A 13,905-nucleotide genomic window follows, 5' to 3' on the forward strand; every position below is an offset into this window, starting at 1 on the left:
CATTTCTCAATTAATAACATGTAACTACAGTGTCGTGTGCAAAAGCAGCAAAAGCGGCAAGATGGCTTTCTAACATCTAACGCGGTTGTGCTAACTTAGCATTGTACGTATATAGATAGCAGTCTTCACTACAATCATATTGAGCCTACTCTCAGTTATGAAATTTGAGCTAAGGAATACATCTTCTTATCTTTAGTGCGGATAAAGGCCAGAGAGAAGCATACCAAGGGTTCCGGTAATTGATGTAAGTAATAAAGTGCTTCGTGGCATTGTCTAATCCCTAGCTTGTGAGTAAGGGAAAGAATAAATCTATTGCTTTAAGTTGTGTAAAAGTTACAAAAGAAGATAATGTGTAGATCATCCTGTGCTGAGTGATTATCACATGGACATAAAGAAAGGGCATCAATGGAATACGTTCTTGGAGGGAGAGCCAACATAAGCGGAATATATTTAATCGAAATCCTAATAATATGTATCTGTGATGGCGATTCATCACAAATGACTGGTATGAAGTTGAAATAATAATTATAGACGGAGCTGAAATATAATGTCTCACAGTAGTCCGATTACCATTAGATTCATACCTCTTTATAGCAAAAATAATCTAGAAGGCGCAACTTCAGTTCTTTTTTGGTAACTTTCAGACAGGATTTCAGGTCCTTGTATAGGTTGTGTAAACCGATTGTCTGGAAGGTTGTCTCCATATAGTTTAACCATTTAATTTGATGTGCGCCATCTAAGTTCAAACAGTCTGTCAGGATATGTCTTGTCAGGGTCAATGTTTCTTTCCTCCAGACTGAATACCACAAGAGAATTGGAGAAATTCGAATTTTGTCTAGTATGTAAGGGAGACTCAGCTCAGAATGGGTTATATATGAGGAACAGGAATGTGGAACACATACCACCCTTTTAAAAAAGCTGTCCTCTATACTCTGCAATTTTGTAGAATTGGAAAAGCCCCAAACAGCTGCCCGGAAAGTGGCAATAGATAATGGTTTTGCCACGTAGATCTTTTATTATTGCATGTAATGGTTTTGAGCCGAGCTTCTTTGTAGGAGTATAGCCATTTTCAATATATTTTAGGAGTTGGAGCACATGCATTGGGGCCTGGCAAGCAGAGTCCCATTGCATGGACTCAAAAAACAGCAGCATCATTCCAAAAAAATGGCAATGATCATACAACAAGAGGGATTTTCCAACACCTACTATTGTTGCTGTCATGGGCAAAATAAACATTTGGATGATCTCAAAGAGATTTTATGATGGCTAAATACCAGGAGAGAATACTTCTGGCTCACATATTTTGCATCTTTCATGAATGACTGAGCCTTGCATCTCTCCTTTATAAATGCTCAATCAAAAGGGAAGTGAGCCATACATTCTGAATGCACAAGGATACAAAAGCCTATCATATAATCAGAGGAAGAAGACACTACATTGCTAGTGGTACTTAATTTCCCTGACAAAGTCTTGCAGTTAAGACACCATATAGCTTGTTGAATATGACAAGGACAATCATAGCACCTAGAGCAATACTTGAAGACATTTCTCTATGGAAATTGTAAGAAATCAGGTTATTAGTTGAGGGTTGGAAGCCCTACTCAGGCAGCAACCACAATCCTTGCCAGGGTGAACCACAAAAGTCACTTAAATAACATGTGCTTAACCCTCGAGTAGCTTGGCACAAAAGCAGTCACACGTAGCTTGGAAGCAATGTGTAAAGTATTTATGCAGCACACACAACAGTAATAAAGTGAAAATAATCCCACATCAAATTAGCAAAATAGAGTCCATTTTTTATAAATTAATCAAGAACAAAACAAAAACAATTCTATCATTAGAACTGGAGATGAGCAATCTCAAAGGTTTAAGTAAAAATAATATTTAGGTGCACAAAGAATCCATTGTGATTATTTGGTCATGGTGGACAGGGACATAGTTACCAGTTCAGGCTGACCATGATGGAACGCAGCTGGATACAGGGCCAAGTTCAATCTGCTGAAGGTAGCACCTTGTGTCCTTGGGGTTGAGATGAGAGGTCTTTGTCAGCCGGTGCCATACTGCATCAATGTCATTGGAGCCGTCGAACAGGAGATGTAATGCAAGGTCCTATGCTGAGATGGGTCATGCTCTGTCAGTGCCATCTAGCTGCCGCTCAGGTGCTGCGATGTGAGGTCCGGCATCAAGATGTGTTGAGCCGTGGCAGGCCAGTGAGCCACTGCTCTGGTTCTGCAATGTGAAGTCTTGTATCAAGATGAGTCATGCTGGGTCGGTGCTGGTGAAGCTGCCGATCAGGAGCTATGTTGTGAAATCCGGTGCCGAGGTGTGTGCACTGTGTTGGTTCCGATAAATCTTTAGTTGTGCCAGGAGGGATACACGCCGAGACCAGCCGAAGGTCTAGGACCTGGGGAAGCAGCTCTTGGGGATCAGATACTCACTCCAGCAGAGGCCAGTAGATTTCAGGCAGGTCAAGTTGCAAATCAGCTGGGCAGTTGTGGGGAGGCCTCTACAGCTTGTTGTGTCCCTGTAGCTCAGACATGGACAGCCTGAGATGAAGGGGGTAGGTCCAGTCTTCCTTCTCAGACATCATGGCCGGCCTCAAACAGCCAGGCCGTCCTCTGGGGAACATAAGCAGGCCTTATGCAACAGGACACTCCTCTGGGGACCAAGGCAGTCCTTCTTCGATGATATCTGCAGGTCCAGGAATGTACTGAAGAGTTGGCCTAAGGGTTCAATATTTATATATGGTGCCAGACTTTGAAGTGGGGGAATCGTCTAGGCTAACTGCACACCTGGTTCTGGAAATTTCATTCCTTCCCCTGCCAAGGCTGCAAGAAGTTTGGGGTGACAAAAGCCAAATGTTAGGTTTCTTTGTGTGTGCTGAAGACAAGTCTCTTCGAAGTGCAAGTGGGGAAGGGAACAACTCTGTCAAGATGGCCCTTACTGTTCGCACATCAGCCTTTTTGTCTCACTGTCTAGGAGGAATATACAAAGCCTACCAGCAGGGGCATGTGACCCAGGACTCTGGCAGCAGTCACCAAATGATCAGAATAAGAAAATTTCACTTTCTAAAAGTGGTATTTTCAGAATTGTAACTTAAGTCCGACTTTACCATTAAAGAGGATTTTAGATTACAATTCATTTGAGTCCAAACTTGACACCCTTATCTGTTCCCATTCAAAAGTTAGCACTAACTATATGTAATAAGGCAACCCAGTGTTATCCATAGGAGAAATAGGCCTACCAGTAGTGTAAGACAAAGTTAGGAGTTATTTACTACCAGGACATGTAAAACTTTAAAACAGATGTCCTACTTTCTAGATACAACACACCCGACCCTATGGACTGTTTAGGGCCTACCTTAGGGGTGACATATATGTTTTCAAAAGGAAGGTGTAGTCCTCGCAAAAGATTTATTTTGCCAGGTCAAATTGGCACTATAGGCTGCACGGGCAGACCTGAAACATGTTTTAAAGTGCTACTCTAGTGGGTGGCACAAGGAGTGCTGTAGGCCAACTAGTAGTATTTAATTTACAGGGCCTGGGTAATGTAGTACAGTATTCTAGGGAATAATAGGTACATCAAATGTGCCCCTCAGGTGTAAGCTGTTTTAACTATGTTTAGGAAGAGAGCACAAGCAATTTAGCACTGGTTAGCAGTCATAAAGTGCGCAGAATCCTAAGGCTAACAAAAACGAATTTCAGAAAACAGAAGGGGTGAAGGTAAGAGGTTTGAGGGAAGACTACACCAAGGGCACCAAGTCTAACAGGAATTCAAACAGAGATTTCCTTTAAAAAGAACCCCAAAATATTTGCATCTTTTACAATACGAGGACTCTAATTTCTAAACCTCCACTTATGAGAATAATCTCTGCTACTGATCAGGAGGATCTACATTATCATAGTGCTGGTGTTATGTTTGTTCTTTAGAAAGTACTCATGTAAACCAATGACACTGGATCCTGAAAGGAGCTCTGTCCAGAAAGGCTAAGCCATCAGCTTATAATATTACGTCAAGTTCTCTGCCGTGAACCTTACATATAAATCCTGCAGCTTGTACCAGTTTCAGGAATATTAGCTAAAAACAAGGTGAATAGCAGGTACATATGTATAAACCCTAATTGTACCAGCCACTTACCCTTTAGTTTCCAGCTGAACTATTGCCAATGCATCAAAGTGCAGTCTTCTGAGTAGAAAGATCAAAGAATGTGAAAAGCCAAGTGCTTATAGTGATCAGTTATGATCTGCAGTATGAAATGTACCAAGGAAGTCCATAAAGTAAGCTAATAAATTGACCTCCAGTTTGAACCTTCACAACCAATACCATAGGGAAGAGATTGGATGAGTGCACACTGGAATCTCACCTATTACATGAGGATCAGGTCGTATGCTACTTCTTTCTCCTCCCAACATTGACCTCCTTCATCAAACCAAATATCACTTTTTTCTTGTTTTTACTCACGTGCATTTCTGAAATTGATTGATTGTTATAATGGATATTTTTCCCCAGATAATCTGATATAGGATCTTCTTTTTGGGAGCCTCTGTAATCTTGTACTTTGTCCACTGCACCTCCCAGTTACCCACTAATTCCCCATCACATCTAATGCAATTTTCTATGAACTGACTGATTCGTAACATCCTACAAAATTTTAGAGGCATGTACTTTCGCAAGGAAACTCAAAGAAGCAACCTGGAAATCATCACTTTCATCCCTGTTTAACACCCTAAAACAAAAACACAATTGAAATGCCTCAAAATCAAAAGCAATGTATGCAACCGGGTAACTATTGACCTCAGGTATCTTTGTAAATCTTACCACTATAAATACATTGGTATTGTGGTGACCTTATTATATATTGTGCTTCATGTTGAGTAGCATGATTAATCCAGGCTGGACGCCCATTCTTAATGTCATATATGGAGATCAGGTGGCTGTCGTTTCCGAAGGTTTGGAAGGTGAGAAAAATTGTCTTCTAATGGTCTTTGGAGGCAACCAACGAAACTTCTTCACGAAAGGTCAGGATTTCAGGATCAATGATCTGATCCATCCTTGAGGAAATACTGGTAACAGCAGGAAATGCTGCAAAGAAAACCTCAGAGCACATGCACGTTAGACTCAGCTCCTTAAAATTAAGGAAGGTGTATCAAAGCAAACCTTTCACCTGCAGTGTGAGTAGTAAAGAAGAGGTGTTTGCAATATGTAAATTCACGTTCAACTCATCCGGCCAACCTATTACTTCTGAGTGAAAATATCATATTGTGATATAGGCACTGTATGTCGATGGCCCCTTAAGAATGTAAACTGCTTGTTTTTCAACAGTTGTAACACAATAAACGTATCCAGTTCAGATGCAACATTCAGCTGTTGTTTTGCTGTGGTGTTATGGAACGTGTTGTATTGGATTTGTCAAAAGCCTGAATGGCATGGAGATGCTTGCCCAGGGGATTTTCTCTCCAGAAACCTGTTTCTCAACTTGTTATACAGGGTACAAAAGTTTTATACAGCACACTTTTAATATGACGGCTTTGATATTGAGTTTTATTCAGTTAAGAATCAGTTCAGGGCACTCGCACCTCAATTGACATTCTGCTACTATTGAGCACTTTATTTTGCCATGGTAACCCATTTATTTTGAGGTATTAAATGAGCTGTAAATTCTATGGAAAGTGCTGATTATCCGGCTGCTTTTCTGAACCCAGCAGGTAGACCAGAAAGTAATAAGGCATTGCTAAAGAACTGTACTAAGCTGACCCTTCCGCACAAAAGAAGGAGATGAACCGCGTGACCACAGGAAATTGGGTAGCACGAGAATTATTATTACTGCATTATGTGTCACTCCTGTACACTTAAAAGGTCACACTCAGACTTGTCTGATTGTAAACTTAATGCATTTACAGAGCAGAGGGCTGAAACTTGCGAGAGCTGTTGTTGCTGTATTTATAATAGTTATTATAATTACTATTTTCATCGCTGTGATGGGTTGTATTAATCAATTATACAGTAACAATGATAAATATCCCTAATCAATAATAGTAATTATGCACAAGTCTAGAAACAATTCTTGAGCTAGTAAAGTAACATTTGCTTTATTTTTAAAAAGATGTTTAAAAAGACACACATTCTTGCTTATGTTTTTAATAAGTGCTGTGTCCACGTGGTCATGAATAATGGACTTGAACAGTATGAATAGTTTGAAAGAAAGGTCCTTAACAATGTGAATGTTGACAGTTTACTGGCAAAACAAACTCACTATTTGTCATATAAGTAAACTAAGTCACTTTTGACAGTTTTTGAGATAAGAACATGTGTGTCTGTTTGTGTGTGTGTTTGTGTGTATGTGTGTGTGCAACACAGATCTTCTACACAAATCAATAAACTAGAATATAAAGGGGCTTCTAATTTGGTTTGCAATTGTATGGAAGATACCTAATTTGGCACGCATATTATCTACTTAAAGTAAAATGAAAACTGAGGAATGCACCAAATTTACTTGAATATGATTCATGGGGGTGCGCAGCTCAAGAAGTCCAATCCAAAGCGATAGTTAGAAAAAATAACTTCTTTATTCTGATAATTTTCTTTTCTAAAAAAACCAACCACTATAAGATATCCAGCCAACGCGTTTCATTCCCAAAAGGGAACTTCCTCAGGGCTGTAAAAATATGACAAAGATACAAACATTACATGTAAATCTCAAGGCACAAGACTAAACAGACAAACTCAAATTGAACACTTAATACAAACACAAAAGAAAAAGCACATGTTGTAAATGCAAAACAGGACAGAGTCACATACAAAACAAAACCTATTTACCGACAAATATATGTAGAACAGTCACATGACAAAATCACAAGAATATATTAATATATACAGAACGTTCAGATAATATCAAGTATTCATAAAAGCAGATGTTATATTAGTGATTAAATATCTCTTATCAAAAAATTGATTCGCAAAGAAGCAAACCCAAAACGTATCCTTATATCTGAGAAACATTAATATCACCTCTAATTTACAATAAATAGACAATTACAATTGCAATAGATAGGCAATCTCATCTAGCTGTTTTGTAGTAACTAATCACAAGTATACCAATAAAGATTCTTACCTAAGAGAATATTCGTATGCGTCACAAGTAGAAAGTTCTTCATATATAATGACTTTAATAGTTCTGAATCGCAAATATGTAGTAATATATAGCTTCATTGGTATGTTCTTATGTATGTCTCCAAGTTGTCTTTAGATCCCCAAACAATGTCCCATAGTCCAAAAGTATCAAGGTGTTTGGAAGGATCTTGTGTTGTAATCGCAGGTCACACAGTGTATTGCACTGTTGCCCAAATAACAAGGATCTGTGCAGGTCTACAGAATATGAAAAAAATCAAAATAAAGAGTGTGATACAACAAAATAGTATAAGCAGTTCAGCAACTCCATCTATAAGACTCAGAAGGGAATCACAATAACCTGTAATATAGAGTTGTGTGTCCCCAAATAAGAACTGCGACTAGAAGGCACCATAATAAAACAATTCACCACATACAAATAAAGTTATTCCTCACCTATAGCTAGTGATCTCCCAAAGCATATTCACTTGATACTAAACAACAAAAGAGGAAGAAAGAAACATACAGTCATAAGAGAGTCTGTAAATAAGGTCCATTCCCCCTTTGATCAAATAAGAATGCCTGACCCTTAGTATGCACATATCTTGACCTATTGTCGTTATCGCATTACACCCCCCCCCATTGAGTTGAAAGGCAACAGTGTTTAAATGGCGACAACGCCTGTAATTCTGGGCAAGAGCATAAATCATAGTATGCACATATCCCGATCACTTATCGACATCGCATAACACATCCCCCATATAATTGACAAGCAACAACATATCTATGGTGACATTGCCTGTAGTTCAGGGCAACACCCCAATACCAGTATCAGATTTTCAAAAGACAACAACGGCGGACCTCCTGTGCAGCACCTCGTGCCAGTTCATATTTATAAGTCCGCTGTGCAAAACTACCCCTGCACCAGCCGTTGAATAGCGCCACTGTGCTCCAGATCAAACAGAAATATGATTCATGGGGGTGCGCAGCTCAAGAAGTCCAATCCAAACCGATAGTTAGAAAAAATTACTTCTTTATTCTGATAATTTTCTTTTCTAAAAAAACCATCGACTATAAGATATCCAGCCAACGCGTTTCATTCCCAAAAGGGAACTTCCTCAGGGCTGTAAAAATATGACAAAGATACAAACAATACATGTAAATCTTAAGGCACAAGACTAAACAGACAAACTCAAATTGAACACTTAAATGTACTTGAATTCCATTTGCGTTTCTAAAGTTATGTGGAAATTGCTTTCCTAAAACCAACCCCCAATCTCCTATCTGTCCTCTCTGCATGGTTTAATCTATTTTACACTCTCCTATTCCTTATGGAAATCCCCCATAAATAAAGGTGGATCATTTTAATATATGTTCTTCTCAGAGTCAAACCTCTAATATTTTTATTAAATTTAAACAAAGCATCTTTGTTCATAGCAAACATTGCACATAAGAGGTTGAAACAATATCTTTGAAGTCCCTTTTAAAATTAAAGGTCAACTATATATGGGTTTATGCTGATTGTAAATTCATATTTGATGTACCAAGAGGAAATTCTCTATGATTATAGAACAAAATATTATCTTTAAGTTTTCACTTACCAAACCACTTATATATATAGCTGGAACAAAATCTGCATTTCATGTATTAACTAATTATCAAGCTTTCTTTGTCCAAGTCCAACTACGTGACACTAGCTCTTGCCGTGGTTAGAACAAAATGTGACAACATAAAATAAAAAACATCAGTCGTCAGGTGCCTCACCCAGACAACTTTCAGAACCCACATCATCACTTGCTGAATTAATTGGACTGGCTCCAGGCTTAAACTGGCACCGCGTCCATACTATTCATGTACATTTAACTGTGTGTTGCTCCCTTCCAGGTGTCGCAGCACTTTGTGCAGTGGTGGAGATAGGGGATTCGGATTCAGTTCTTTCAAGCCTTTCTTATGTATGGAGCATACAAAAGCCAGGAGTACCGGTGAATCAAACTATAATATGTTTCAACTTACAGCCTGAGTTGTGTCTTAACTCTATTGAACACTGCCAAGAAATGGAATACACTAGGGGTCTGATTACAAGTGGCCAGTTAAATTGCAATCAAACAAAAATGCCTGTGTGTGCATGGATCGCAATTACAGATGGTGTGATACAATGTTCCCTCTATTATTTAAGATAACTTTATATGCAAGAATGTGCGGTGTGCAAGCTACCAAAATCAGTGTCATAGTAAGGGTGCCATTGGTTATAAGGCAAACCAGTAAAAAAAGAACCCCCCGACACACACACCTCTGGCTTGGTATTAAAAGACACTCATTACTGGGGTACAGATTGGTCCTTGCACTCCTGGGCATGGGTGCCACTGCATCTGGTGTCCTAATCATTATACCTATAATTACTTTCTATTTGATATCTCCATGCCACTCTTATCTCCTCCTTGCACCTTTAATATCTCTGTTCACTTCCAATCGATCTCCTGGCTTGTCCTTATCACCTTCCTCCCTTTTGTTTTAGCTTTTTTTCTCTCATTGCTCTTCCTTACACTCCCACTTTTCTCTATTTCAGCTCTGCTCCACTTTTCCCTTATTCTGTCTCCTTTCTTCAATCTATGTCCTATTCTTTCCTCTCCCACAAAGTCTCTCTAATCTCTCTGTTCTCTTTCATTTCACCCTTACTCTGTCAAATCTATATCTTGACTATGCTTCTCTCTCATCTTGTTTCTCTCCTTGGCTCCGACCTCTGTGTATGCCACCTCTTGGTCTACCTATTCACTTTAGCTTGTTTTATCGTCCCTTCCTTCTTTCTTTCCTTCCCTTTTTCCTGACATTTCTATGCTTCACTCCCGGTTTCTTTCTTCTTCTCCCCCATTCTCGCTTTCTATTTTACTTCCACATTTCTTCCTCTCCATACATTTCTTTTTGATTCTACACTCAAATCTCCCCTCTACCTCACACTCCCAAATCATATTTCCTCTCCATCTCTCAATTATTTTTTTCCTTCCTATTTTTCTCCTTTCCTAGCCAGCGCCTTCTCTTACTTTCCAATCCCTATTCTTATATTTTCCCCTTTTCTCCACTCTTCAGTCTTTCTTTTCAATCTGTCTTTCCTATTTCCTTGTTCATTTTCTTACCCTGCCTCTCCTCTTCCTTTGTTCTCTTTACTTCATATCCCAGTCTCACCCTTCCATAAATTCCTTAATATCTAGCCTTCATAGCTGCCCTCCTCCTCCCAACCTCATTATATCCACCTCTATTTCATTTCACCCTTTTGTATTTCTGCATTTCTGCTGCCTTTTCGCCACATCCCTCAATGTCTTCAATGTCTCCTTGTATTTTTTTCTACCTCATGACAAGCTCCTGCACAAACCCAATTAATTTAACTTTGATCCCTGCTCCGCTATAGCCTCTGTTCTGAGTTTTACTAGTGCCTGCCTGAGACCGGTTTCACACACTGTGGCAATGACTCTTCCACAACCCCTCCCAGAGGAAGACACACAGAGCTAAACCCGGGGAGACAATTAAAAAAAAAATATTCGCAAAATCAGGGTAAAATCATTCTTGGGTTGATTGAGTTTTGTTTCAGAGAGGACCTGGCCTGGCAGTTTAGGCTAGAATGCTCCTATTGGAGAAGGATCAAAATTGATTTCCATATTTCTGGGTCCAAACTAAGTTGCTCTGGTGGACAAAAGAACAATTGTTTGAAATGATACCCTGAGTTATTGCCATTGATTAGACCTACTGAATGTATTCCTCCCATCACCTTTTGTGCGTTTGATGTAATGCACTAAGTAGCCAAGGGTATGCTCAGACGTGGGCCCCTTGCTCACTGTGCAACTGAAACCAAGCTACACCCGACTAAAGATCCCCAATCAGCATTAAACCTGTCTTGGGTTCCTTGTGTTCCTGTTCATGAATGACCGGGCAGTTCAGAGTGGACTGCTCCTCGTGGAGCAGGTTTAAGACTGAATTGCATATGGCTGGGTCCAAACTGAGGTGCACGGTGGGCAAAAGAAGAATAGGTTGAAATGTCACTTGGAGTGACTTCCCATGTTTAAACTTATTGCCAGCATTTCATTCATCATTTTCAGTGTCTCTGATGTTAAATAAACTGCAGCCAGTGCTGAGAAGACTTCTCTCATGTCTGGGCTGTGATGCCTTTTCACTGGCTGCAGTAAAAGCCCCTGACTATATTCACATGTTAACATCACAAGTGGGACTTGCTGTCTAACCTTCGCCAGAATCCTCAAAAGTTAATAAGCCATGCAGTCATGGCCAGGCCCTCTGCCACCACCCTTGCTACCACTAAGAGGCCCGCTCTACACCTTACCACATGTGATGGCTATAGAACAGTAACACCGATGTGGTTGTTTAGTTCTCTTGTATTTCTATAGTGCTTAATACTGTGACAAAGCTGTGAGGTATTCTAATTTGACTTGTGATTCTAGATACCTCTTGGACTGCATGGTTGATAAGGATGTTGGATGTAGTGTATCCTATATGGGAGATGTTGGATGAGGACCATGAAGTTCAAAGTCATGATTCAAACATGACTCTGTGAACATCGATGCAGATAAATATGAGGTGCCGCAGAGAGAGTGAAAATGTGCCTACTGTTTGATTAAAACACAAATGTGCAGTAGGTGATTTGGCGCAGCTACAGTTTTAGACACCCCTGAAATTTTATGATTTAGCACTCTTCAAGAACCATAATTAAGTGGTAGCTGTTGGAGCAAGTTCAGACCTTCTTTACAATCTGGAACTTGTCTACAGAAATTTGGCATCCTCAATGCCAGGTGCAAACCATTTTCCCCTCATGCTTCAGGGGCCCCCTTCTCTTTGGCATCTTCCTTGCCTTCTGATTTTGCACTTTAAAGCAATATTTGCTCTGCATTGGTCATTTGGTAACCTCACATTAGCTTGCAGTAAGAACATAAATTCTCGTCATAATTTTGACAAGTACCTGTATAGAGATTCTGATCCTGATTTATTAACTCTGCGCTAAGTTTGCATCGCAAAAGTGACACAAACCCAGCACACAGTGTTGTGGTTGGATTTACTTTCCAACGTAAATCATACTTTGTGTAAGAAAGTTGCCCACAGTAATGCAAAGTAGCACTATGCACTAATTTGTGCTACTGTGCATCAAGGGAGCCATACCCTGGGTGGTCCATGCAACCACCCATGGGTTTTGATGCAAATCCCTATCTAATAACATTTATAGACATGGAATTGAGCCAAAAATTATATACCCTCGAGGCCGGCTTAACAGTGGAGTAACTTTTATATGACTCCATATTTTTTAAACTTTGCAAGTGTGATGCACTTTACAGCACACACACAGTGAGAGACGTCTTTAAGGATATTTATTGTACTGGAAGGATCCCATTCCAGTACATAACCTATGCTTGACAGAATTCTCACATCCTTGTTCTAAGGTCAGGCACTGGAATTATAAGATTTTGCGTCCGTGGCCTTTTCTGCATGAGTATGGATTTCCCACACGTGCCACATAATCCATCACCTACTGTATAATTTGCAGATTTGAATCCCAAAATATTGTTTCTAGATTGAATGCATAAAGAGTTACTAAAACCCGGTCTACCCGTATTGCTGCAAGTGGAAGGCCCTTCATAAAGGTTGACTGGTCAGCTTTCTGCTACTCATTGTTGTATTTGGGTGTTAAATGGGTACCAAGGAGGTGGACCATTTGCCCACTAAGGGTTAGCATGTGTGAAATGTCTAAATAATACATTAATAGTATCACAAAATATGCAGCATTACGCCAGATTATATGCAAAGTATTTATTAAACATGAACTGAGAATCGTTCCTGCCCCTTTCTCCCTCCCCCCAAAAGCCAATGCTATTAGTGAACTAAAAGGCAAGTCAGGGTTCATATGTAGCCATATGTTGCCGACGTTAAAATTATGGATGGAGCAAATTTACGAGCTATTAAATCAAACACAAAGAGTAGTTTTGTACAGTGCGAAGCCTGAATTCATGTATTAGAAGATGCCTCTTTTGTGATAAACAAAAAGGAGGATCGGTTTAAAAGTATTTGCCTATTCTTGTATGTGAAAGTTTCATGGTTGCTTACAGTTCTTTGAGCAACCTTGACTTGAAAGTATAGGATCTCTTTACTTGAGCATCCAGACTGGAACCTGTTTCCCCAGTCCCAATGTAAGCAGCACTAGCCATAATGCCACATCCACAACCTCTCATTGCAGTGTGAAAAACAATCACACGTGTTTTGTTTCACACTGCCTGCTAGGGGCCTCTTGAAACACTGCGGTCTTAAAAGAAGCAGCCCTTTTGTCATTTAATTGATTTACTGGGCCTCCTGGTGCACCACCTGCTTTGAAAAGGGACGTTTTCACTCTTCCTTTTGTTATGAATTTTGTTTTTCCAGGGGAAAGCGAGCTCCCACAGAGTGTCTGCTCGCTGTAAGAAGCAAGACTGAGTGCGCGCACACACATGCAGCCTAGTGGAAACATAGGTGTGATGTTTATTGCACCCAAGGATTCCCTGGTACCACTGCATTATTTCCAAAATTTCAGCTGGAATTTACCAAGGAGACAAGAACCATTATCAGAATGAGCATTAGTTCTTTTACAGGCACATGCATCAAAGGAAAAACCGGTCGCAAACGGGCAGATTCTCAGAATCTGCCCCTTTGCGACCGGTATTTTTGCATTTGGGATGCATCATCCCAAATGCAAAAATCGTAATTTAAGGAATCACTAAATTGCGATTGCTTAAATTGCGATTGCATTTAAGGAATCCCAAATTGAGATTCCTT

At 39.8% G+C, this 13,905-nt stretch overlaps 2 long non-coding RNA genes across 2 annotated transcripts in view; one reads left to right on the plus strand and one right to left on the minus strand.

Moving 5' to 3' along the window:
- LOC146799201 (uncharacterized) overlaps window positions 1-13,905 on the plus strand; it is a 331,480-nt gene that overhangs the window by 221,446 nt on the left and 96,129 nt on the right. The gene's annotated exons all lie outside the window — the stretch shown is intronic.
- LOC146799202 (uncharacterized) overlaps window positions 6,565-13,905 on the minus strand; it is a 235,969-nt gene continuing 228,628 nt past the window's right edge. The window contains exons 4-5 of the long non-coding RNA XR_014969246.1: window positions 7,112-7,365; window positions 6,565-6,655 (exon numbers count right to left, since the gene is read on the minus strand). This is a non-coding gene — a long non-coding RNA (uncharacterized LOC146799202). The remainder of the gene's footprint in view (window positions 6,656-7,111; window positions 7,366-13,905) is intronic.

This window comes from Triturus cristatus, chromosome 9, assembly GCF_964204655.1.
Source record: "Triturus cristatus chromosome 9, aTriCri1.1, whole genome shotgun sequence".
In the NCBI taxonomy this organism is placed as follows: domain Eukaryota; kingdom Metazoa; phylum Chordata; class Amphibia; order Caudata; family Salamandridae; genus Triturus; species Triturus cristatus.